Source organism: Peromyscus eremicus, chromosome 15, assembly GCF_949786415.1.
Source record: "Peromyscus eremicus chromosome 15, PerEre_H2_v1, whole genome shotgun sequence".
NCBI lineage: Eukaryota > Metazoa > Chordata > Mammalia > Rodentia > Cricetidae > Peromyscus > Peromyscus eremicus.
In genome coordinates this window covers 64,312,741-64,339,304 of record NC_081431.1, presented here as the reverse complement: position 1 = coordinate 64,339,304, position 26,564 = coordinate 64,312,741, and the positions used below count along the sequence as shown (strand labels likewise).

The following is a 26,564-nucleotide window of genomic DNA, read 5'->3' as shown; positions in this document are numbered from 1 at the left end:
AGAGTTAAAATCTGGCTTAAATTAGAAAACACTACAACTTCAGGCAAAATGCATCCTGGGCAATCAAGTCTGGAAAAAATCAGTGATACTGGCCCTCCAGGAATGCAGTATGCCAGCATTATATTGTCTCCTTATTTCTTCAGCCTTTATTTTAAAATTTAAAGAGCACAGTAGATTGTTACCATCCCCATATGGCTTTAAAATCAGAAAAGGCAATCCACGTAGTTTTTGTTTTTTGTGTTTTTGTTTTTGTTTTTCGTTCATAGGTTTTTGAGTATGTATTGAGGACTTTTGAGACAGTGTCCCACTATGTACTCTAGGCTGGCCTTGAATTCATGATCTTTCTGCCTTGACCGCACAATTGCTGGAATTATAGGTATGTGCCACCTTGCCTGGCCAGCATTAGAATTTTGATAGGGATTATTTTTTTTATTTTGCAGGTGACTCATTTAAGGAAATAGCCATCTCTTCCTGGTTTTCTTTATTGGTGGCAGATTTGTACTATTTTGCCTGAGATTCTGCATGCGCCACCACCACCTAGTATCATCACTAGGCAGGAAGACCTTGGTGGTGTCTGGTAGGCTGTTCTGTGTTCTGGGGTTAAAGTGTACTGGTAGCTGTACTCTGTGGTCCCATGAGATCACACTGACTGCCCTCTATTGGATAGGGATGCTGTGGGGCTTCTTCAAGTCATCGCTGAGCAAGCAGGTTGTCTTCTCTGTCTCTATGGAACTGTTTTGGAGTTGGGTTGGGTTGGGTTGGTTGTTTTGGACGACATAGTTGGTCACACTAGTTTACTGAGTTCTGATGCTAGCTAAGGTCTCTCTCTGGGTTTACAGCTTGGTTACCTGCAGTGGGCCAACATCAAAGCATACTCCATAGATATGTGTATACTGAAGCTTACTTCCTGTTTTGAGGCAGGTGTAGTAGAGCACCCACGTGTGATTGAGTCACCACTTTGCAGCTAGGATGATGCTGGCCACATACTTGCTCTACAGGTAATTGCTGACCTAGAGCTGTTTTAATTTAGGAACTTAACAATAGCACCCAGACATGGGTTCTGTCTAGTACTAGCTTGAGGCCTGTGACCTAGAAGATCATGGACTTCGTTTCTTACCACCTAATGCTTTGACTACTTTCCTTGGAGTGACACCTTTGTTAGGCAGATACAGAGAGAGAAACTGTTAAGATCTCCAAGATTGAGTGGGGTGACTTAGCCCTGTCAGTATTTCCACTGTTTCTTGGGGATTCAAACCTGAAAAGGTTCTTAGGGTGACTGCAGTAGACTGTCAGTGATACTTGAAAAACTCATGTTTCTGCCCAGTTAGAATTTATTTTGAGTTCACTGGTTAACACTGCCCTGTTTGGGATTCAGGTGTGGGAAAGTGACAGTGTTATTACTAAGGATACTACACTTGATCTTAGCCAGAAGGCTGAATAATGAATAATTGTTAAGGGTAAGGAAAAAAAAGTTTCTCTGTTAAGCCATACATAAAATTTTCCTTAATAAGAATGTTTTCAAATAAGAGATTTACCTCATTTTTCTCTTCATAGTTGACTGAATCCAGTGCCTTGACCTTAACTTAAAACTCTTTCATGGTCCGCTTACTGTGTTTCTTCTGGGATACCAGTGATACTTAGCCATGAGTGTTTTAAATAACTGTCTAAGTACCTATTGGAAGGTGTTGCTCCCCAATTTCAGGTGAATATATGCCTCTCTTTTTCAAACTTACTTCCCAGCTTTCCCTAGAATTTGTCAATTCCTGACCACATGTAGAGTGATGGACAGTAGAAAATGCTTGCCCACAGGACTGCATTTGTGATCCCATTTCCATCTATTGTTCTCATCTTTAATTGTTAATATTTACTTTTTCTTTTTAAAAACAAGTTTTTAAATGGAAGAAAGACTGCTTTCCCTCTAGGAGATAAAAGAAGGAAGCATCTTTTTAAAAAAAAAAAAAAAAAAAAAGGTTTTTTTTGTTTTTATTTTTTTGGTTTTTTGAGACAAGGTTTCTCTGTGTAGCTTTGCGCCTTTCCTGGAACTCACTTGGTAGCCCAGGCTGGCCTCGAACTCACAGAGATCCGCCTGCCTTTGCCTCCCGAGTGCTGGGATTAAAGGCTAGAGAGATGGCTCAGCTGTTAAAGGCTAGGCTTACAACCAAAAAAATAGTTATTTTATGTGTTTGGTGTTTTTCTGTATGCCTGGTGTCCATAGAGGACAGAAGGCATTCAGTATCGGATACCCTGGAACTGGAGTCACAGATGGTTGTGAGCCACCATGTGGATACTGGGACTTGAGTCCTCTGCTGCTGAGCCATCTCTAAAGCTTCAGCATCCTTCACATTGTACCATCTCAATCTTCCCTTGGAGATTTCTGATAAGAAAATGTTATGTGTGGTAGCAAGAAGACAAAAGAGATGGAGAACCCTGTGGTCCTTCGTATTAATCCTAGCCTTGAGTAAAGATTAATTCCAACTCTTCTGTGAGTGTGTTTTATATATAGAACATTCCTTTCTCATATAAACTAGTCCAGTATCTTGTAACAAGTACTAATATAGAATTAACCTGAGCTGTTCTGCTTGCTATATGGGTTAGGGTTGGTGGGTAGGTGAGTAGACACATATGCACATAATGTATACAGCCCTAAATCTTAAAGAAAGAGCATCTTGATACTGTGAGTGGTTGGAAAGTTTTTATTTTTTAATGTAGTAAAACACATGTAATGAAATTTACCATTGTAACCATTATATAACCATTTTTATATAAAACTTGTATGTATTTAAGTTGTAGAAAAGTATACCTTGATATGTGTTGTGAATTGACTGCTACAGTTGGGTTCATATGTCTATCTCTTCACAGTTACTTTTTTATGGTTCAGTATATTAACTTAGATAGTATATTAACTATATCACCATGCTGTATATTAGTTATCTGGAACGTTATCGTATTTGTGCAGCTGAAATTTTATAATCTTAGGCAGGTGTCTTCCCATCTCCCTGACTTTTGGCCTCTTTGCCTTCTGTAATCACCATTCTGTTGCTTTTTATGAATTTGATTTTTGTAGCTTAGACATAATCATGACTGTGCAGGTTTTTAGTGTGTGTGTGTGTGTGTGTGTGTGTGTGTGTGTGTGTGTGTGTGTTTCTCCCTGTGTTTGGCTTATTTCCCTTAGGGTAATACCCTTTAGGTTACATTCATATTGTAAATGGCAGGATTTCCTTCTTAAGCGATAAAGAAGATTCCTTTTTATGTTTGTATGTATCTTTGTCCTTCAGAATGTGTTGGAGATTGGTTCCAAAAGCACCCCTCTATACCCAAATCCACAGTTGTCCTAAAGCCCCTTATGTTTGTATATAAATTAGGCACATCCTCCCATATATTTTAAATCATCTCTACATCACTTACGATACCTATTATAGTACAAATACTGTGTATGTGCTTGTTATACTATACTGTTTAGAGAATCATGACCAGAAAACAGTTTGTCTATAAGTCCAGAATAGCCATAACCGTCCAAATTCTCACTTGATAGCATGTGGATAGCTCACAAAAGAAAACAGTGCTTCTGTGAGTCCTACAGAATGACTAAGGATCTCTGAACTACTTGGTGGCCACCATTGTATGTGCATACATACCACTTCATTCACTTGGTATTGACAGATGCCTGAGAGATACACACTTTGCTTTTCAAAATTATCTTGAATTTTATTTGGTCCTCAGTTGAGGCTATAGATGTGTATTCTTAGATATGAAAAGCTAGTTGTCTATTGCAATTTCTTTTCTATTCATTACTGATAGACACTTAGGTTGTTTTCATGTCTTGCTACAGTGATCATGAAAACATATGTATAGGTTATCTGATTTTTGAAAAAGTATGAACAATACACAAAATTACTCTTTGGCATTGGCTTGGATTTGATTTTGCTGCATGTGAAGAAAAAGCACAGGCAACAAAAGCAAAACTGGAACAATAGGGAGAATGTCAAATAGTAAAACTTCTGTACACCAAAGGAACCAAAGGGGAAGGCAGCCTGTGGGAAGGCAGGCTGCAAACTCTATCAAAGGGCCAGTATTTCAGTTTGTAAAGAACCTTTACATTCAGTTAAAAACAAAACTAAGAAGATGGGCAGATGACCCAAGTAGATATTTTTAAGACAAGAAGATATCCAATAGGTATATGAAAAATACTCAGAATCATTAATTACCAGGAACATACAGGCTGAAACTACAATAAAAAGAATATGGTACATACACTAATCTTAGCACTAGGAGGCTGAGACAGGAGGGTTATTTGAGGGCAATCTGGGACGCATAACAAACTATGTCTTTAAAAAGGGGGAGGGGTGTGGGCTAAGCATTTAAGAGCATTTGCTGTTCTTACAGAGAACTGGATTCAGTTCACAGTACCCACATGGCAGCTCACAAGTGTCTATAACTCCAGTCCAGGATTCCAACCCTCTCTTCTGGCCTGCATAGGTATCATCAAGTATACATGTGGTGTACTGTAGATGTAATTCTGAACGGTTTTATTAAATAAGAAACACAGAGCCAAATGCAGAGTTAAAAGCCCAAGAGGTCAGAGCAGCAGCCAAGAGCTAAGACCAAGACCGCCTTCTTACCCCTCGCTGTGTGTCTCCATGCTGGCTGTATCCTTGAACACACAGAGATTCTGCCTGTCATGTGATCGGGATTAAGGGCGTGTGCTACCACTGCCAGACTTCTGCTAATGGCTTGCTATTAGCTCTGACCCCCAGGCAACTTTATTTATTAACATACAAATAAAATCACATTTCAGCACAAATAAAATACACCATAGTGCACATACATACATGCAGATGAAACACTCATTTATATAAAATAAAAATAAATCTTTTAAAAAAGACCTCACTAAACTGAAATATCATCTCAGACCTCCTAGACACATGTTAGTGAGGATATGGAAGAAAGTGTCCTCATAATATTCTTGGTAGAGATATGACTTGATATGGGAAAATAGTATTTAAATTTCTTTTTAAAAATTAAAAAGTAAGACTGTGCCAGCTTAATAGCCTAGACTCCATCTAAGAGGAAAGCCTCAATTGAGGAATTGCCCAAATCAGATTGGCCTTGTGGGCATATCTATGGGAGACTGTCTTGATTATTAATCAGTGAAGGAGGACCCAGCCCACTCTTGGCAGCCTAAGCTAGGCAGTTGGGGTAAGACTATATAGGAAAACTAGCTAAGTGCTAGTCTGTGAGCAAGCCAGCAAGCAACTTTCCTCCATGGTCCTTGCTTGAGTTCCTGTCCTGACTTCCCCCAGTTATGGACTGTGACCACTTGGAAATGAAAGCTAAGCAAACCATTTCCTCTCCTGAATTGGCTTTTGGTCAAATGTTTTCTCACAGCAACAGATTTTGAGGAACTAATTTGCTAATTTACATAGTGGTTATACCATTTGACATTATCCCCAACATCCACAAAGATTCCAGTTTTCTGGATATCCTCACCACTGCAATTTATAGTCTGGATTTTTAGTAGTACATATCCTAGTGGATATATATTGGCATCTTTTTGTTATTTTAATTTATATTTTCTTTATACTTAGTGATGTTTAGCATCCTTTTATTTGACTGTTGACTATTTGTATATTTTCCTTAAGGAAATTAAAGTCAAGTCCTTTTATGCTCAATTTGTAATTATCTATTTTATTTTTAAATTGGATTTCTGTTATGTTTATTATAATTTTGTTTATTGTTTTTAATCAGCTTTGTTGAAATTCAATATTAAGATAAAATTACATTTTTTCTTATTAAGCATGTTAAAATGTGCTAGCCATATGTCTAGAAGCCTAAGCATTCAATACTTAATGAAGGAGTCATTAAATGAAGACTACTGGTATCTTTACTTAGCAGCAGTTGAAACTGTTTACCATAAATGTAACCAGATAGTGTTTAACTTCAGTGTGTTTTCAAAGGACTATTTCTTTTCTGTTTTTTTTTTTGTTTGTTTGTTTGTTTGTTTGTTTTTTTGAGACAAGGTTTTTCTGTGTAGCTTGGTGCCTGTCCTGGATCTCTCTCTGTAGACCAGGCTGGCCTTGGCTCACAGAGCTGGAGCCTGGCTCTGCCTCCCCAGTGCTGGGATTAAAGGCGCATGCGCCACCACCATGCTTCAAAGGACTATTAGACATACAAAACTACTTGTATTCAATAGTTTTCCATCAGTTCTCAATGGGTCAGTCTGAGACTGTAGTGTAAAGACTTCCTATTTCACGTAGAATTACCTTAATAGATGACATTTTAAAGAAGCTCTATAAACATTACCAGTTTTAATTTCTCAAAGTTATTACTTGGTCATAATTGAGCTTAAAAGTAGTAAACATTTGAAGACTACTCATTAAAATTCTGATAGCTGTGTCAGCCATTTTATGAGTGTTTTAGTCTACATAGGATAAGTTCAGTGTTTTTTAAAATCTTACCATTCATTTCTAATCCTTAAGATTTTATCTTTAACAATTCTGTATGAAGAGGTTTTGTATTTTTATGGAAAAATTAACAGTCATTAAAATACAAATAACAAAAGATGGTGTAGACCAAAAAGATGATTTTGACTAATCTTTTGATTTTTGTGAACTGGAATGCTTTATGAGCTCCTTCGTTTTCTTTTTTTTCTTTCTTTTTTTTTTTTTTTTTGGTTTTTCGAGACAGGGTTTCTCTGTGTAGCTTTGCGCCTTTCCTGGGACTCACTTGGTAGCCCAGGGCTAGCCTGGAACTCACAGAGATCCACCTGGCTCTGCTTCCCGAGTGCTGGGATTAAAGGCGTGGGCCACCACCGCCGGCGCTCCTCCGTTTTCTTACACCTTGAAAATATTCATGTCAATACCAAAGAACTCAGCATGTAAAAAGGCGGTTTTTGTTTTGTTTTGTTTGTTTTTTTGAGACAGGGTTTCTCTGTGTAGCTTTGTGCCTTTCCTAGAACTCACTCTGTAGCCCAGGTTGGCCTCGAACTCACAGAGATCCACCTGCCTCTGCTTCCCGAGTACTGGGATGAAAGGCATGCGCCACCACCGTCCAGCCAAAAAAAAGCCTTTTTAAGGGTATATAAGAGGACTGTTATTTTTACACCATCACCATTTTTAAATTACATTATTTATAACACTTGCATATTGAATTATCTAAAACTGGTATGTTGACATTCCAACTCTCACTACCTCCAAATGTAACCTTGTTTGTAAATAGTCGTTAGTTAGTTATGATAACGGTTCAGTAGAGTATTTTAAGTTACCTACCAGTCGAGTATAACTGATGACTCTAAAAAGGAAATAAAGGCCCTGTCCTTTTTGTCTTAGAAATAAACTTTCTCCTTTGTGCTGATGACCATTCCTGCTGAGGGGAAACACTTAAAAATCAGATAGATAAGTTAGACACAGCCTTTGCCATCAGCATATCCAGCATAGTGAAGCCTGCCAGTACCTTGACTAGTTAAACGTTTAGATGATTGAATGTGAATTCCCTTCTGACTAAAGAATTCCATATTCGTAAGTAAAAATTAAAATTTATGTTCTTATGAACATATATTTTAATATTTGTAAATCTCTGGGTATGAGATCATGATTGAGAGATTTAGGTTCTGACTTACTTGGAGAGAGAACACTTATAAAATAAAAATATTGTTATTTTAAAACACTGTATTAGAATCCAGATTTTTTTTAAAGCGTATTAAAATTGTAATACATCTTAAGATCTTAACAGCTACCTATGTACCAAATCATATTACTCTAGTGTTTTAGCTCTTTATTTCTTCTTTCTTTCAGAAGAGGGCATTGTTTAATGATTGAAAACCATAAAAGAGACTGAGGCCTAAAGACCACACAGCTCCCCCTCCGTCAATGACTTTCAAACCCCTGCTTGGTGCTAAAGATTCAGAATGGGGAGTTTGGGCATCTGCTGCTTGGTTCCACTTGTTTGTTTGTTTGTTTTTAGGAAAATTAGCAGTAAAGCAACCCTGAAGGAAGTAATTGTTGTTGACTTACTTCTGTCTCTGTCTAATTTGGAGGTTATTTACTCTTTTTTTAGTAATTATCCCTTTTTACCGCATATAGCTAATACAGGTACATTCTTACTCTCCTTTTCAAATAATATGAGACTCAGAGATCTTATAGCTGACCATTCTACCCTTGCTCTTTTTCATTGTGTGCCAAAGAAATCCAAAACATCCTTCCTCAGCAAAGGATGAATTTACTAGTTCATCTGAATGCTAGCTCCCGAAGTTGAAGCTACAGCCAGACCGGGGGGGGGGGGGGGGGGGGGCTAATTTTGCTTTCATCTATTCTCTGCAGGTGTAATGCAGCTTCCTGCTTGTTGTCTGGGCAAATATCCAGGCCTTTCTAGACTTTATGGCTCTGATCTAAGTAGAAATGAACTGATGGCAGGAAAAACCATAAGATACATTGAGTGACCCAACTTAAGACACATGTTCAATTCTGAACTATGGCCAGAATCATTTCTGGGCTAGAAGTGGAGGTTGAGTTCAGTGCCAGGCAAAGCTGTTGACAAGAATGATACTATTCTCAGATGAGAAGGAACTGAGCACTAAGGACACAGAATGGTAACAAGGGTCAGTATATATAGTGAGGATTCATTGAACAAAATACATGAAACCATGTACAAGATAAATTTTTGACATCAGCTCTTAGAATATACATTAGATGTATGTGATTCTTGAAACTGGGTGGGGTATGGAATCCACAGTGCTAGAGATGTATGCATTTGGGCTGAATTGGTGGCAGGTGCCTGTAACCCAGTATTTGGGAGACTGAAGGCCAACCTGAGTTCCACAGTGGAAGGAGGGAAGAAAGGAGAGATTTTAGAAGATATATTGTGATATAATGGTATATATATAAAGATATAATGGTAAATAGCAGTCAGTTGGGAGGGATAAAACATTGGAAATATTGAACTACTACTAGTTGAAATATACTGCTGATTTGTAAGTATGTGTTTGTTTTCACCCTTAAGGCATACTACATGGTGGTTAATACCATAGAGCAGTGTTGTCCATCTGTATCGTTCCACAGTAATAGAAACATTCCATGTCAGTGCTTCCCAGCATGGCGTCTATCAGCACATTGGTGCTGAGCAATCGAAGTGTATGTGATGTAACCAAAGAATTGACTTTACATTGATATTTAATATTCATAAAACTTAAATAGCCACTTGTAGATAAATATGTACCTCAAGAGAAAAGTTGAGACTTGCACTTCGTTCTCTCCTCCTCCCAATATTCAGTACCTGTAATATACCGGGCAGCTTACTGAACTTTCCTTGCCCTTAATTTCTGCATATGTAAGATGAAGAGAAATATTATATGTATCTCAGGTGAGTTATTTTGACGATCTAATGGCTAAATTCATGTAAATGTGGTTGACATTTCTCTGGCATATGGCATTTAAGTGTTAGCCTTTGTTCTTGTTATCATTGTTAGAACAGAAGCTAAAGAAACAGGGCCAGCTGGGCAGTGGTGGCGCACGCCTGTAATCCCAGCACTCGGGAGGCAGAGGCAGGTGGATCTCTGTGAGTTCGAGGCCAGCCTGGGCTACAGAGCTAGTCCAGGACAGGTTTCAAAGCTACAGAGAAACCCTGTCTCGAAAAACCAAAAAAAAAAAGAAAGAAAGAAACAGGGCCAGCAACTCAACCACTAAAGGCTTTTGGCATATAATACTTGATCCACTTATTGACCATGTACACATCATAAATATAGAAGACAGAGTTGAAATATATTTAGGGGTATTTAGGGGTTGTCATTTCAGTCTTAAGTATTACCAGCATGTAAAATGTGTTGCCAAAAGAGATGATGAGATTTTTATGAAATCAAAGTTTGGGGGTAGCTTGATGTATACTGAACCCTTCAAAACAGTCTCATCTTAAAAAAAATATATTTTAAATCTATTTGCTTGCAATACCAATTTATCTTACTAATTCACATCTTTATATGTTGTATTTGTAGTGCTAGGGTTGAACCCCAGGTCTTTTGATTTTTTTCAAGACAGGGTTTCTCTGTGTAGCATTGCACCTTTCCTGGAACTCGCCCTGGTCTCGAACTCACAGAGATCCGCCTGCCTCTGCCTCCCGAGTGCTGAGATTAAAGGCATGCGCCACCACCGCCTGGCTTGTGATTTTGTTTTTGTTTTTTGTTTTTTTTTTTTAAGATTTATTTATCATGTATACAGTGTTCTATCTGCGTGCCTGCCAGAAGAAGGCACCAGATCTCATTACAGATGGCTGTGAGCCACCATGTGGTTGCTGGGAATTGAACTCTTAACCGCTGAGCCATCTCTCCAGCTGAACCCCAGGTCTTGTGTGTAGTATGTAAGTGCCCTGCCACTCAGCCCTTTTAAAAAGTTCCTCAGTTCCAAACATTGTCCTGAAGTTGCTGATATCCCAGCTATGTCTTAAACTTGTGAACTTCCTGCCTCAGCCTGCCGGCCAGCTTGAGTTATTATAGACTTGTTTCTACAGCTGCCTAAATGGAAATTTGTATAGTTAAATTGTCAAATTACCCATAGTTAGATTCTTGTCCTGAGCTCCTTGGGCTTTTCATTTCCCTGCCTCTCACACCATAACTTATTGTAGTCTTCAGACAGTTGTATAGGGGTTGGTTGTCTCTCATTACTGCTTAGATGTAGAATCTGCTTATCCCTAGGCATGTTTGAAGTATGCCTTGCCAGACCCTGAGTTTTAGCTTTTCTTGGTAATAGTGTTAGACTTTATTTAATAGCTAGGTTATCATATATTGAGGTCCATCTACTTCTATGATTTTTATGTCTTTCTCCACTTGGAGTATTTCCTAAGATATGCCATCTTAGGATAAACAGGGCTAATTTTTTAGTTTGATTTTCAGATATGGACCCTTAAAAAGTGTTTTTCAGTCTTCCTTATCTGTTACAAGTAACTTTCTCTTTTTGTCAGTTAGCATTTTTGGGTTTTAAAATATTTCTTGTCGTATAGTTTACTGGTTTGCATAGAGGTTAGTATTTGTATCAATATGCTGACCTGTGGTTTTTAGATTTTTGGTTTAATCAATCTTGAGTTGTGAACTAATTTTTTAATGCTTGATGTGTTTGTAAGTGAAATCTTCTGACCAAGTTATATAACAGGCACATTAAATTAAAAGGAAAAGATAATGCTTTAGTATGCACATTAAATACAGATGTACAATGTAGAATATACTTCATTATCATGTATACTTCAGCATGTATCTCTTCCATGATTTACTACATCAGTTCAATGAGAATGGTTGGGATTTCTTAAATAGCTGTTTTTCTCTGTAGCGTTGGACATAGAAATTGTTTTAACACATACATACTTCCTTCAAGACTTGAAGATCTTCATTTCTAAATTACAGAATGTTTAAAATTTCAGCTCTTTATGATTCAGTAGTAACATGTGGGCATACTCAAGATGGAAGACTGTAAATAAAAGAATTTAAACATACTGTAAGTGACAATTAGATTCCTTTGTTTTTGTTCTAACCCAAAGCTTTTATTTTTGCTTTACTGTCAGCTAATATTTTGATACATTACTTTCTGAATCCATTTTATTTTTAAAGCCATGTCATTGAATTTTTTGCTAAAAATGAAAATTACAGTTGAGATCTTTAGAATTGTGCAATATTTGAGTACAGATAAAAATATATAAATCATGGTGAGACATGCAGTACTTAGCCATACCAGGTGCTCTTCTGCTTTATGGGCATCTGGAGTCAGACACACCCGCCCTTACTGCAGTTTGGTAAAAGCATGTAACATTCTCTATAGTGAGCAGGGGACTGCGTAGAAGCTGTGGGTTGAAATGGCAGCGTCACTTAGAGAAAGACACCAGGAACCAGAAGATAGAGTAAGCCTGGATCAGAGTCACCACATGGAAGTCACAGTAAATATTTCAAGATTATAAACCATGTTCTTTCACTAATATCTGTTGTAGAGAGTCACTAGAGTGATACCAAATCTGTAGTGTAGGCAAAATGGAAGTCTATATGTTAATCTGGTAAATGTTAGGTGTTTATCATCAGAGCATAACCTAACTAGCAAATGGCTGATATCAGCTAGCTCATGGCTCTTGTATATCCAAACTGTGCAGTCTGTAAGATGGCCTGTTCTGTTGTTGGAGACTCCATTTATAAAGATCTTTATAGTGGGTCAAGTCTTGGTCCAATTTGACCTGTGATTGTACTTATGCCTCTGGGTGAAAATTACATGTCCTGGAAGCTTCACTATCCTAAGACATTTTTTGAATCTCCCTTAATTTGTCAGTCTAGGAAAAAAAAATATGTATTAATATTACTACTACAAAACACTGAGCTCAGAATCAGTTATTAACTAAAATATAGTAAAACAAGCATTTAAGTTTAGAAAAACAATTACACTAGTGTTAAAAATACATGATTCCCAATTCATGAGAAGCTATCAATTCAGTATGAAATCATAAGATCACATTGATAACACTGAATTGTAGTTTGAGTTTTTTGTTTGTCTGGTTTTGTTATTGTTTAGGATAGTACTAAGTATCAGTAGAACTGTATAAGGACAAACTAACAAAATTGGCTTACAGAATTGGTCACCAGAGTGGCTAGGCGGAAGTCTGGAAGCCATATCATCATAGAGGGAATTATTAAAAAGAATTATGAAACTTGTTTGTTTGTTTGTTTGTTTGTTTAGGTTTTTTCGAGGCAGGGTTTCTCTGTGTTGCTTTGGAGCCTGTCCTGGATCTCACTCTGTGGACCAGGCTGGACTAGAGCTCACAAAGATTTGCCTGGCTCTGCCTCCTGAGCGCTGGGATTAAAGGCATGCGGCACCACTGCCCGGCCGAAACTTTTATTTTTAAAGAAAAACAGGGCGACACTGATTCTGAGATAATTAAAATGAAATTCCTCTGATCTTTACAATAGCTAACTAATGGCTGTTTGTTGGAATAAGGTGTATAGGCCACCCAAGCTTTGATTGTTACCAATAAGACTTTTCAAAGTTGGGCTGGAGAGATGGCTCAGGTTAAGAACACTGGCTGTTCTTCCAGAGGTCCTGAGTTCAATTCCCAGCACCCACATGGTGGCTCACAACCATCTGTAATGAGATCTGGCTCTCTCTTCTGGCCTGCAGTGATACATGCAAACAGAACACTGTATACATAATAAATTTAAAAAAAAAAAAGACTTTTCAAAGTTTCTGAACTTTAACTTAGAATAAGTACTTAGTCCAAAATTGATTGTTAAGTACTTTCTATCATCTTCTAGTGTATTTGACCATCATCCTCAAAACTTGTAAGAATATTTAGTAAAGATTTTTATTTTTGAGACAGAGTCTCTCCATGTAGCTCTGTCTGTCCTGTACCACTCAATGTAGACCAGGCTGACCTCAAACTCACAGAGATCCTCCAGCCTCTGCCTTCCAAGTGCTGGGATTAAAGGTGTGCGCCACCACTTGATCTGGTAAAGAATTTTTAATTGGAGTTGGGGAGATGGCTGATTGAATAAGAGTACTTGGTATGAGAGCAAGACAGCCTGATTTCACATTCCAAGAACCCATATAAAAAGCTAGGTATGGGCTGTTGGTGCCTGTTATACCAGCCTTGAGGGGTAAAGACAGTGGATCACAGGAGTTCACAGGCTAGTTAGCTTACCCTAAAGAGCTTCTGTCTTCTCAGATGGCCCTAGCCTATCTATCATACCAGTATTCTCTCCTTCAAGTTAATCTACATTGGAAGTTAAGTTATGGTTAGAAATATGTTTGGTGAATAGGAAGGACTGCAGCTGAAGGAAAAATAATTAAACAATCTAATAGAAATATGTTTGTCCTAGAGAGAGAAAAGCCACCAAATGCTTTGTACCTGGGTAGAATGAAGCATGAAAGAATGTCTTTGTAAGAGGATCAGGAGTAGTGCTTGCACTGCTGGTGGTTGTGTGAACCTTGCAATAACTCTGAAGGATCCTAGAGTATACAGCACACAGGCTGAAAAATCCCTGTTATTTCTTTTTATAGACTTCGTTCTCTTAGGACCCAGTATAATTAACTCGTTCTCCCTCCTGAGTGTTATACTCCCAGGCACTTTGAATACTGTTGGGCAGTAACATGATTTATTCCCAAACACAGTTGATTACATTGTGCACATAGATAATGTACGTAAGCCTTACTTTCTACCTCCAAAGCATGGTGTACACCAGTGTAGGGAACTGACTGCTTATTGCTTGCCTGCACATACCAGAGCAGTTAATATCCTTAAAGTATAGCCACATTGAACTATTGCATCTTACCTTTTGAAAAGCAAAATGGAACCTTTTTATTTTTAATTAAACGCCTAAATGGAACAGTATCCATAACAGCTTCTTTTCATTGAAGCCTACCTAAGCCATACTCTGGCTTAACTCCTGGGTTAGGTTTCTGCTTCATCTTCTTCTGGGGTGGAAACCCTGTTTTGCTTGCTTTTTTGCTGCTTTGACCCTCAGTTTCTCTTCTTTTCAGGTGTCCTATCATTGTCTTTAAAACTTCCAGTGCTCATCCACTCTTTCTCTCTTTAGAATGGAGTCTATTTCCCTCCCTCTCTCCTTCCCTCCCTCCCTCTCTCTCTTCCTTCTTTTTTTTTGTTTTATGTGTATGGGTGTTTAACCTGCATGTATGTATGTTTGGTGCCTTTGTAGGCTAGAGAGGGTGTTAGATCCCCTGAAACTAGAATTACAGATGGTTGCTTGTGAGCCCCACCATATGGATGCTGGGAATCAAACCTGGGCTCTCTGGAAGAGCAACAAGTACTCTTAACCACTGAGCCATCTCTCCAGCCCCAGTCTGTTTGTTCTTATCCTAACTCTTCTCATTTAGCAAATCACAGAGGCAGCTTGTACTCCATCTTACCCTGGAAACCCGTGGCTGACATAAATGTTCTAGGGTGTCTGAATAGCTATTTGGAAAAAAGGTGGAATTTGACCCCTCTGTGTGCAAGAATAAACAGGAAAGTGTCTATGTAAGTGTTTATAACATTGTTTACAACAGGGAAAAAAAAGGAAGTACCTAAGTGTTCCTCAATCAATTCAGTAAAAAAGCATGATCTATCCACCCAATGAAATATAATTGATCAATTTAAATAAATGTACTGATGATTGTTCTTTATTCCTTTTTTTTTTTTTGATGTTTTTGTTTGTTTGCTTGCTTTTGTTTTTTTTCAAGGCAGAGTTTCTCCAGAGTTTTTGGGAACTTGCTCTTGTAGCCCAGGCCAGCCTCAAGCTCAAGAGATCTGCCTGTTTCTGCCTCCCAAGCGCTAGGATTAAAGGCATGCGCCACCACCACTAGCTCAAATCTTATCTTTTTTATTGGTCGTTCATAATTGAGCCAATATTTGACTACCTTTAATTCTTATATAGAGATATGTAACAAGAATGTTAAATGGTCTTTTAATAAAAGACCCCAGACCAGATATTGGGGTAAATGCTGAAAGATCAGAGAGACAAAGGAACAAGCCACTACCACATCTTACCTCTAGGACTCCTCAGCCTGAAAAGCCTTTAGTTCCTATTTCTTCACACCCTATATACCTTCTCTGCCCAGCCATTACTTCCTTCTTAGTGTTCGGATTAAAGGCTGTGTGCTTCCCAAGCAAAGGTATGAGATCTCAAGTGCTGGGATTAAAGGTGTGTGCCACCACTGCCTGACATCTGTGTTTAATCTAGTGACTTGTTCTGTTAGGTACACAATATATCACCCACAGAGATAAAATAATGTACTAAATTAAAGTAACAGCTGATTAATTTAAAGCCAGCCTTATATTTTTGATCTAAGAGACTACTCAGGACTTAACACCTAATTTACATCTTCTACCTCTGTCTTTCCATTTTGATGATGATGTTTGTTTTGGGTGGTTGTCACAAGTACTAAGAAAAAGTCTTATACCTACCTATCGTACTACACATTTTTTATTTATAGCAAAAATAGACAAGCATTAATACATTAATTTCAGGTAATGGCTTATAAGGCACTCAAATCTTTTTAATGTAGCTGCAGGCTAACATCAAGGAGGAAACACTGAGATCCTGATATTGTAGCTCAGTAGAATATGTATGTGCGTGCTTAGCCTACACAAGGCCCTGAATTCAATTGTGGACCTGAAAAAGATTTTTATAAAAATTGCCACATGAGGACTGGCAAGATGGCTCAGTAAGTGATTCACATAATAAGAAGAATCAACTCCACAAAGTTGTCCTGTACATGTATGTGTACACACTCAAAACACACACACACACACATACACACATACACACACACACCATGAATAAATGAATGAATGTAGCTGAAGTTTTCTCCAGTCCTGCCTGGCCCATGGTCAGGACAAGTCTCTCTCACCCACCAGTCCCGCAGCCACTCAGACTCAACCGAGTAAACACACAGAGACTTATATTGCTTACAAACTGTATGGCCACGGCAGGCTTCTTGCTATCTAGTTCTTCTATCTTAAATTAACCCATATCTATTAGTCTATAAGTTACCACGTGGCTTGTGGCTTACCGGTACCTTACGTCTCGCTTTTCATGGCGGCGGCTGGCAGTGTCTCTCTGCCTCAGCCTTCCACTTCCCAGAATTCTCTCTCCTTGTCCCACCTATACTTCCTGCCTGGCTACTGGCCAATCAGCATTTTATTTATACAGAGTGATATCAACAGCAAATGAATGTTGAGGGGAGGAAATTGCTGCCTGGCATCAAATTATGCCTTAAGATAGCTGGAGAGTCATTTTAACTGGACATGGGTCAAGCAAGAAAGGGAAGAAATCTATGAAAGAACCTTCTTGGCTCACAAGCCAAGTGAACTCTGCTGCATGGGATCCTAATCCCTTCATGTTTATGTTACTCATATTTGCAAATCATCAAGTAAGAGTAAACAAGCCAACAGGTGAAGCCAGGTTTGTTGGAGGCCATCTCCCAAGTGGTATGTCAGGAGCTGTTGGTATAGAATCTCATTAGCTGGTTAATCTTACTACTGGCAGACTTGCTCTAAAACAGGGATCAGATGCCTGAGTTTTAGTTATTATCCTATAAATAGGTATGGAATAGAATGCTTCTGGGGTGTTTTCTAACTGAAGTTACTGTGTTACTATGTTATTTCCTGTCAAAGCATCATACTACAGATATGTGTGCCATTTAAATAAGATCAACAAACCAAACCTTTGTGCCTATATTGTTTATTGCCAGTTATTAAGAATCTTTGTTTTTATTGAGATTATTATGCTGTTTGAGAAATAAGAAGTAAATTAAAAATTATTCAGTAAGACTACTAGAGTGTCTGCATAGTGGTATATGGAAGCCGTGGTTTGGTCTCCACACTCCAGAAAAAAGAAAAGAAAATAGACCTCAGAAAGTAAATTTCTTCCTTCCTTTTGGGCGTTATAATTTCCTTCTTGGTAAAACAGACATTTAAGGGGTGAGGGAAAAACTTCAAGGGTCTAAAAAGCCTTGATCAGTCATCCTTTGGGTTCCCATGGTGTCTAAGCACAGGATGCCAGTTGGGTCAGTAGAAGACCCACAGCAGGGCCAGTGCTGCCTGGAATCAAGTAGTGGGAAGAGCCTTAGCAGGACAATGCCATATGTTTCATTTTAGGTTGCCAAGTGAAGTATTTTACTTCAAATCTATTTCAAAAGTAGATTGTATATGTGCTGATAGTGAAGTATTGCTATATAATGGTTTTCTTGTCCATAACATTATTTTAAAAAATCCTGAGTTGGATTTGCTGTACACACACATTAAAAAAAAGAAGAAAAATCCTAATAAACATACTGTCACACTTTAAAAACTATTTTGACTTAATAGATAAAGAATTTTACCTCACAAAGGAAAAGAGAGAGCCAAGGTTGAGGAATGAGGATTCTAAGTTCAAAACCTTAAATCAGGGCCCCTTCAGGTTGTCAGGGACGGACACACACACACACACACACACACACACACACACCTTTTTCTCCTCCATCCTCTCATCTCTTTCCACCCCTCTGGCTTTTTCTCCTCATTTCCTCCCTCTATTTTTTATCATACCCAAGAAATTTAACATTGGTTAACAATTTTCTTGGTTAATTTTTTTTAATTTCTTTAATTGGTAAAATACATTTTTAATATATTAACCATGTTTATACCATCTCTGTTTTTCCACAGTTATCCTCAGTTTTTAAAATCCAATCAAATATAATGCTTTAGTTTGCTTCCATGCCCTTTTTTTTATAAAAGTTTATATATGTGTTATACATATATTAAGATTCATTTATGTATTTTATGTATGTGAGTCTGTTTGCATGTATGCCTGCATGCCAGAAGAGGGCTTCAGATCCCATTATAGAAGGTTGTGAGACTCCATGTGGTTTCTGGGCATTGAACTCAGGACCTCTTAAGAGCAGCCAGTACTCTTAACTGCTGAGCTATATCTCCAGTTCCCTAAATTTTATATTTTTAAAAGTTTAGGCTCGCTTTCTTTAGAAAATGGTCAATAGTCTAAACTGTACGATTATGATGTGTAGGGATAAATACAGCATTAGTGACTGCATTACGTCAGGAGGCAAAGAACTCATGCAAGAGTATCTTGTCTGAGGAATTTCATATCAATTTGTCTACAGTTTCCTTCCCATTCTCATTTCTCCATTGTGCCATCCTTTATCATGTATGTTCTGTTCAGCTATTTTAAAAATATAAAAATCAAATACTAGCCTATGTTCCCCCAAAGCAATCATCCCAGCTTGATTTTTCCAGAAATAGTTGCTGCTTCTAACAAAGGGTACAAGTGATTTTTCTCAGATAAAATCTTTGCTTCTTGCGGCAAGCATAATTTCAAGGCAGCTTTACTTCAAAATTATAACAGAAACTTGTTAAGAAACAGATGGACACGCTGACATAAATAATAAAACGAAGCAAGCCACTTACAAAATGACAAAAACTGAAATGCTTCAAATGATTCTCTCTCTCTCTCTTTCTCTTTTGGTTTTTCAAGAAAGGGTTTCTCTGTTCTCTTTTTAAGATTTGGAAATGATTAGGTCTTATAAATTCAACATTCAGAATTAGTGAAAACTCATAATTAAAATATTTTCAAATAGTTTTATTATTGTCAAGTAGAAGCTTTCATCTAATTTGAAAAAAAGGCTTATCTGCTGATAGTAAACCTCAGTGACACACAGTGCTTGTTGAGTAGCTGAGTTAAGTTGGACTCAGTCCTCAGCACTGGAAGGGGAAAAGCAAACTCCAGTGATAAACGGCCCCTATTCAATCTTTAACTTCCAAGTAAGACACAGAACCTTGTTTTTAGTGCTACAGCATTAATTACCTAAGTTGACTTTGTTATCATGTCAATGTTAAACCAATTTAGACAGGTTGCTTCCTTTCTTCCTCTTCATTTCTTTCAGGAGTTATCAGATCATCTTTGTTGAACAGCAGAGAAAAGTTTGTAGATTTATATATATTTAAGTCTGTGAACCTGAATCGGAGCTTGTTCTTTTTTTTGGGGGAGGTGTTTGTTTGTTTGTTCGTTCCTTCGTTCCTTCGTTCGTTTTGGAAAGGAATATAAGAGTACTTACACTATAAAGTCTCTTATCTTTTGTCCCTGGTTGATCTCATAGACTGTAGGATTATACACTTCCTACAAGACATTTAGTGGCAAAGAAGAGTCGTATTCCTAGGTAGTGGTACACATATTTTTCTTCAGTTAGTGCAGGTAATATGTGAGTATTGTCTGATAGGATCCTTAGAGCATTTCTGCATGCTTGCGGAAATATGGTCTTTGTTAAACAGAGTAGCAAACTAAGGCAGATGAGAATAAAGACTTGTTCCAGTTATTCAGTGTTTTACCCCAGAGATGAAAATAATTTTCTTCATTTTATTTTGTCTTTTCATGCTTAATGAATACCGAGTTTCTTTTTATTTGATCCTTTTCTTGTAAATTATCCTTGGGCTAAGGTAGACAGCGAACATCTGACAGCAGGCTGAGCCATCCTGTGTCATAGCTCTGTCACTGTCTCCATCTATCGGTGTGAAGAAGTAATGCTCTTGCCTGAACATGCAAGCTGGGGTTTTTTTTATGCAAAAATAATTTAAGCAACAATGAATTGTGTTCCAAATGCGTTTTCTTCAGTTTAAAGATGCTAAAATGTCAGCTTTTGGAGACAGAGAGTGTGGGGGGTGAGGAGGCTTTTAGTCATATTAGAGAGTTACTTAAAATTTATATATATTGTAGGTGAGTGGTTTGGTGCATGCCTTTAATCTCAGTACTCAGGAGGCAGAGTCATACAGATTTGTTTGAGTTCCAGGACAGCCAGAGCGACATAGTAAGATCCTATCTTGAGAAAAACAAAACCTTAAAGTTAAATATATTAATCATACTAGATTCTTTATTTTATTCTTTAGAAAATATGATCTTGCCTCTTTTGCATCATAATGAGATCAGTTTCACAGTGCAAAATATATTTTAATAGCAAGAAATCTCCAAAATCTTGACAGTCTTTGCACATTGAGATTCTTGACTTTTACATCATTGCTTCTGACTTGCTAATGAAGAGCTCAATATAGCTTCTGATGCATTCCAGATATTCTGGGTGGTGACTGGCTAGAGGATTACTGACATCACAACATACAGCTGTTGGTTTCTATTGTCTCTTGGTCCTCAGTAAGTGCCTTATTCTGCTTCTGGTGCCTGACTAATCGTGTGTGTGTGTGTGTGTGTGTGTGTGTGTGTGTGTGTGTGTGTGTGTTCATCTCTGTAGAGGAACAATGCAGAGCGTCAGTATATAGACACTATGGAAAGTGTACCTTCAGTAACTCTGTATGATGAAGCAAATGTCAGGACAATGAAGGTATGTGATTCTGAACTCATTTGTTAAATGCATGTGAAAGGTAATCAAAAAGATAAATTATTGTTTGTTTTCTTAGTACCATAATTTTTATTAATGGATATATGCAATAAAATCCAAAATTAGGGCATTTAAATATATTTATTTTTACAAAGATCTGTGTGGATTTAGATAGGTAAGAGTCATATACTTCTCTGCAGTAATGCCAGTTCCTCCCTACACCTCAGATTTTCAAACAAATTTTTATATCGTGTGGATAGAGTGGTTTACCTCTGTGCTGATTTGTATTTGTATATAGCAAAACAAATTGTCAGTTGAAAAAACATGTCTTGTTCAATTCCATTTTAAAATGGACATGTTACATGGCTTGTTCAATTTTTTTAATTTCCTTATTGAACAAATACAGTATGAATGAGATCCTGGTTGGAAATGAAGAAACTGAGCACCTTAACTTTCAAAACCCATGTTAATATTTGTGCCCTTGATTGGGGAGATGTAGGTAATTTTTAAAGTACTTAGAAAAAAACCTACATCTGTCTTTGCTGTGATTGGCATAATGAAATGTTACAAATGTTACAAAAAAGAGGAGAAATGCCAGTCTGTCTCTGATTCTTGAAATTATCTGATGTCTGACAACTTTGACTTCCACCTTGTTTTCTGGTTCCTCAAAACTGGACTCTTACCTCCTGGGTTATGCTGCTAATGACAGAATGTCCCCAGGTATGTAACTGGCTTATGTATAAAATTTTATAGGTAATTTTTTAAGAGTTTACTTGCTTTTTACCTGGCATTGGTTGAAATTTCAAGAAGATTTGCAATTGCTATGGTATTTTTAAACATCTCCCCTTGTATAACATTTCTTTTGTTCTTAAGAAGTAACTCATTTGTTTTTAGAGAATAGGTAAATCACTACATGGTTGTTTATAAATATCATTTTTTTTTCTCATTTTGTTTCTTCAGTTCTCTGTTTGTAATTAGGTTCATAAATACACTAGTACCTATTATTTAACTAGACTTTTATCAGATGTATCATTTCAACCTCATGCTCAGAAAATACCACCACCATTTCTTTTTAAGTTTCAGATTTTTTAAATTTTACATTGAAAACTTCAAAAAGAATAAAAGTTAAAATGAGCAGTACTTACCTTATATTCTTAACTGCTCTCACCCAAGCATCCTAGTCACTTTTAATCTAATCCCCGCCCCTGTTCTTTTGGGTGTCTTGTCCGGGGCTCTCTGGGCCTCTTGTCTTGCATTCATCTCCCCGTAGTCTTCTATCTTCTTCCTCACTTTGTCTTGGTCAATTGTCCATCTACTCGGCGGCTCGCCCTTCCCCTCTGATCCTGTATTAATTTCTTCTCTCCTGTTCTTCCCTCCTCTCTTCCCCCAGCATCCACTGCTTTTCCTTTTCTTTCTCTTTCCCTCCCTGTCCCTTTCTTTTAGTCTCTGGTCCGTCTTTCTGATGACCTGTGTCTGAGTGCGTGCTTCTGCCTTTCTCCCCACTCTCTTCCAGGTCTCACCTATTTGTCTGCACTTCTTCTGTCATTGCCATGTCTATAGCTCCCGCCTCCACTCCTGGGCTTGGGGTCTTTGTTTCCATTCCTCCCTCCATGGCTTTCTCCCACTGCTTCAGTTTTCATTGGATGTGGATATGCAGTTGATTTTTATCTGTTATTGTTGTTGCTGTTTGGTCAGCAGCAGTTACTGGTTACATTTTAATTTAAGTTAAATTCTGTTCTCTTGTAAACTAGTTGGTAAAGAGTTACAATCCTTAGGTTATATATTTAAAATAAACAGATTTTTAGTCTTTGTTCAATTTTTTTTTAGAACTTCATGCTTAAGACATTGTAATTAGATTGAAGTTATTACATACTGAGGATATTTTTGAATGCTTTATCTTCCCAAGTTGTACATGGGTAGGTCATTAAGAGACGGAGGTTTTTCTCTTAAATGTTTTTTTCTATTAAATTTTCAGGTATATAAAAAGTAATTAAAGTCAAGACACTATAGTTAGCCGGGCGGTGGTGGCGCACGCCTTTAATCCCAGCACTCGGGAGGCAGAGCCAGGCGGATCTCTGTGAGTTCGAGGCCAGCCTGGACTACCAAGTGAGTTCCAGGAAAGGCGCAAAGCTACACAGAGAAACCCTGTCTCGAAAAACAAAAAAAAAAAACAAAAACAAAAACAAAAACAAAAAAACAAGACACTATAGTTAATTCCCTCTGCATAATAGTGTTGTCGGTTATGAATAAACTTGTATTTTTCAATGCCTCTATGACCTTTTTATATCATTATTTAAATGCTGTTTTGACATATTACACACACACACACACACACACACACACACACACACACACACGCCGCCGCCGCCAGAATCTAGCACTTACTACCTCTACATTCTTTTAATGACTCTACTGCTTTGTTAATGTCTCTACTATATGATTAGATCCTTGATGTGGGACGTATGAAGTGCAGGTGAAATTAGACCAAAAAAAAAAAAAAATCATTGTCTTTGTAAATCTTATTGCTCTATAGCTAACCAATACGCATTTCAATTGATTTGTGTTAATTTGCTACAGAATACAGCCTCACCATTCCTAATCCCCAAATCCAAAATGCAAAATAATCTTTCTGAGCAAAATGATGCCATAAAGAAAATTCTACACTTCATCTCGTGTGAAAATCAAAATGAAAGGAACACTAAAAATATAAATAAAACTACCCTCAGGCTAGGTAGGTAGGTATGAAGAAAGAGTGAGTGACAGAGACAGAGCGCACCTGTTGTGTATGTGTGGTTGGTTGGTTGGATAGACACACATATATGCACATGTATTCAGGTGCCCAAAAAGTCCAGAAAGGGTGTCAGAGCACCAGGAGTTGGAATTACAGTCAGTCATGATGAGCCACCTGATAATGGATGCTGGGAACTGAACCTAGGTCCTCTGCAAAAGCAGCAAGTGTTCTTAATCTCCAAGCCATCTTTCCAGCTCCAAAATATTATATATATTATATATATACATATGTATTTTTAAATACAAAACACTGATCTCTAACAATTGGGACAATTTTATTTATTCCCTAAATTCCTCTAAGTCAAAGTTCTACAAAAAGTTAAACAGTAAATTCAGTGGAGTAAAAGAAGCTCAATATTTCAGTACTCAACCCTACATTCTCACTTGAGTAGAGCAAGTTTATATGCATATAAATATATATTTCTTGGTTCTTAGTTCTCCAGATGCTTACGTGACTATATATATTGTGTGTGTGTGTGCATGTTTGTGTGTGTGTGTGTGTGTGTGTGTGCAAGATAGGGTTTCTCTATATATTTCAAACTGGCTGTCCTGTCATAGCATTTTTTTTTTAAAAGATTTGTTTATTTATTGTACAGTGGTCTGCCTGCATGTATCCCTGCAGGCCGGAAGAGGGCACCAGATCTCATTATAGATGGTTGTGAGCCACCATGTAGTTGAACTCAGGACCTCTGGACTGTCATAGCATTTTAAGTGCTAGGATTACAGATAGGCACCAACAGCTCTTATTTTATACATGCATGTTATAAAATGGTATACATTATGTAGTATATAAATATGTCACATTAAATTGTGTATAAATCTGATACTTATACAGGTAAATGACATTTTATTATGTAATATACATATTTTCTAATGTGTTTGTATGTCTGTATGTAGCTCATATAAATCTATGGCTATACATTTATATAATATACATGCAGGAAATAAAAAACAAGATTTGGTAAGATTTATGTAGTGCTTGTGAGGAGCCATGAACCCCTAAAATCATGTGGACTCTGAATCAGCTTGTGAGTGGAAACCTCTGTGCAAGTGCTCTGGTGGAGTAGGAAGCCCTTGGTTTTAGTGTGTTTTTCAAGAATTTGTAATGGTCTAAGAATTGCCACTTTACCTGGTCTATAAATTGGTGCTCAGTCTGTCATTTTTAACTTCTTCTTTTCAAATGCTCCAGAGTATGTGGCTGATGCCTACACTAGCAGACACTCCCACAGATGCCACACACTGTGATTTTCAAGCGGTTTTTGTTGTTGTTTAGCAAAGCAGGGTCTTGTGTAGTCCAAATGGGCCTTGATATCTATGTGTAAGTTAAAGGTGACTTTCAACTCTGATTTTCCTTCCTCCCCCTCCTTGCCACACCCAGTTTATTCAGTGCCTGGGAATGGAATGCAGTCAACAAACTGAGTTACATCCCCTACCCAGACATGTCTTCAAAATAAACAGAGACCTATGATCACTGAGCATATGGTTTCTTAGACTTCCACAACACAGGGTCACCCAGGGGAAGTAACAACATTTTATATTGTCTCAGTACTTTTACAGTACTGTAGACCATGAGCAACAACAAAAATTGAACAACGGATGAAACAGTTATAAAATAACACAAAAGAAATTTACCAAGTATTGACAACAAAAACGAAGTGTAGCTAGAAACAGTGAAGGGAAGTCATTTAAAAATGTGAAACATTACACCCTTTCTACTCATTCAGCTTGCAGCCATGGTAAGCTGAGCCAATATGACAGCAGTGTAGGTACTTTGGAGAGACTCTACAGGTTTTCCAGCTTCTCTTGCTCAGTCTGTCATGTGATGGATCTTTAGCTACAGTGGGCAGCTGCTCCTTGTCTGCTCTCAGCAGCAGCCCTCACATGGTAAGATTGTTTGTATGTCACAGTACTCATAGCTTTATAGTGTATGACGGTGGGTGATGGCAATAGAAAGAAAACACCTATTCTACCAAAGAGCTGTTTTTAAGCTATTTGTTACTAAATATAAACTGCTCTTTTATCAAAAGAAGAAACAAAACCTTTTGAGTCCCCCACCCCATGTAATCCTTAGAGATGCTGCCTTGAGCAAGGGCTGTGGTCTTTTTGTTAGAATATAGTTGGCGGAGCAGCGCCCCAGAGATCCCATGTCTGGCTTGCTTCGACAGTGTTTGGACGGAGCAGACCCGGGGACTCCCTTTGTTAGTTTCCAGCCGCCTTTCAGTATCTCTAGTCACCAAAGTGGAGGCTGCAGTGAACCGCCTCGTCACCTTGCACCTGCGGGCCTCCTACACCTACCTCTCTTTGGGCTACTATTTTGATCGGGATGATGTGGCCCTGGAGGGTGTAGGCCACTTCTTCCGCTAAGGAAGAGAAGCGCGAGGGCGCTCAGGGGCTGAACCAGGCCCTCTTGGATCTTTATGCCCTGGCTTCTGCTGGCACAGATTCTCACCTCTGTGACTTCCTAGAAAACCACTTCCTGGATGAGGAGGTGAAGCTCATCAAAAAGATGGGCAACTACCTGACCAACCTCCGCAGGGTGACTGGGCCACAGCCAGCACAGACTGGTGTGCCCTCGCCATCTCTGGGCAAGTACCTCTTCAAGAGGCTAACTCTCAAGCATGACTAGGAGGCGTCACCTTCCAAAGGGCTCCCTCCTCTGCTCTGCACCATCCAGCCTCAGGACCTTCACCTGAACCTCTAGGCAGCTTTGTAACCGTTCTGGAGCTCCTCCCAAGTCTTGGGACCAAGTAAAAATAAAGCATTTTGAAATAGCAAAAAAAAAAAAAAAAAAAAAAAAAAAAAAAAAGAATATAATTGGCAATTTAAGTAAAAGTAACACATTAAACGTTATAAAACAAGTTGTTTGCTAGTTGTTGCATATTTAGTTAAGATTCTGTAAAAGAAATATCCTACACCAGAAGGAAACAATATCATGTTAGATAATAG

At 38.0% G+C, this 26,564-nt stretch overlaps 1 protein-coding gene and 1 pseudogene across 7 annotated transcripts in view; both read left to right on the top strand.

Moving 5' to 3' along the window:
• Positions 1–26,564, top strand: part of R3hdm1 (R3H domain containing 1) — a 138,633-nt gene that overhangs the window by 15,357 nt on the left and 96,712 nt on the right. The gene's annotated exons all lie outside the window — the stretch shown is intronic.
• LOC131924957 (ferritin light chain 1-like) lies at positions 20,775–26,244 on the top strand (annotated as a pseudogene).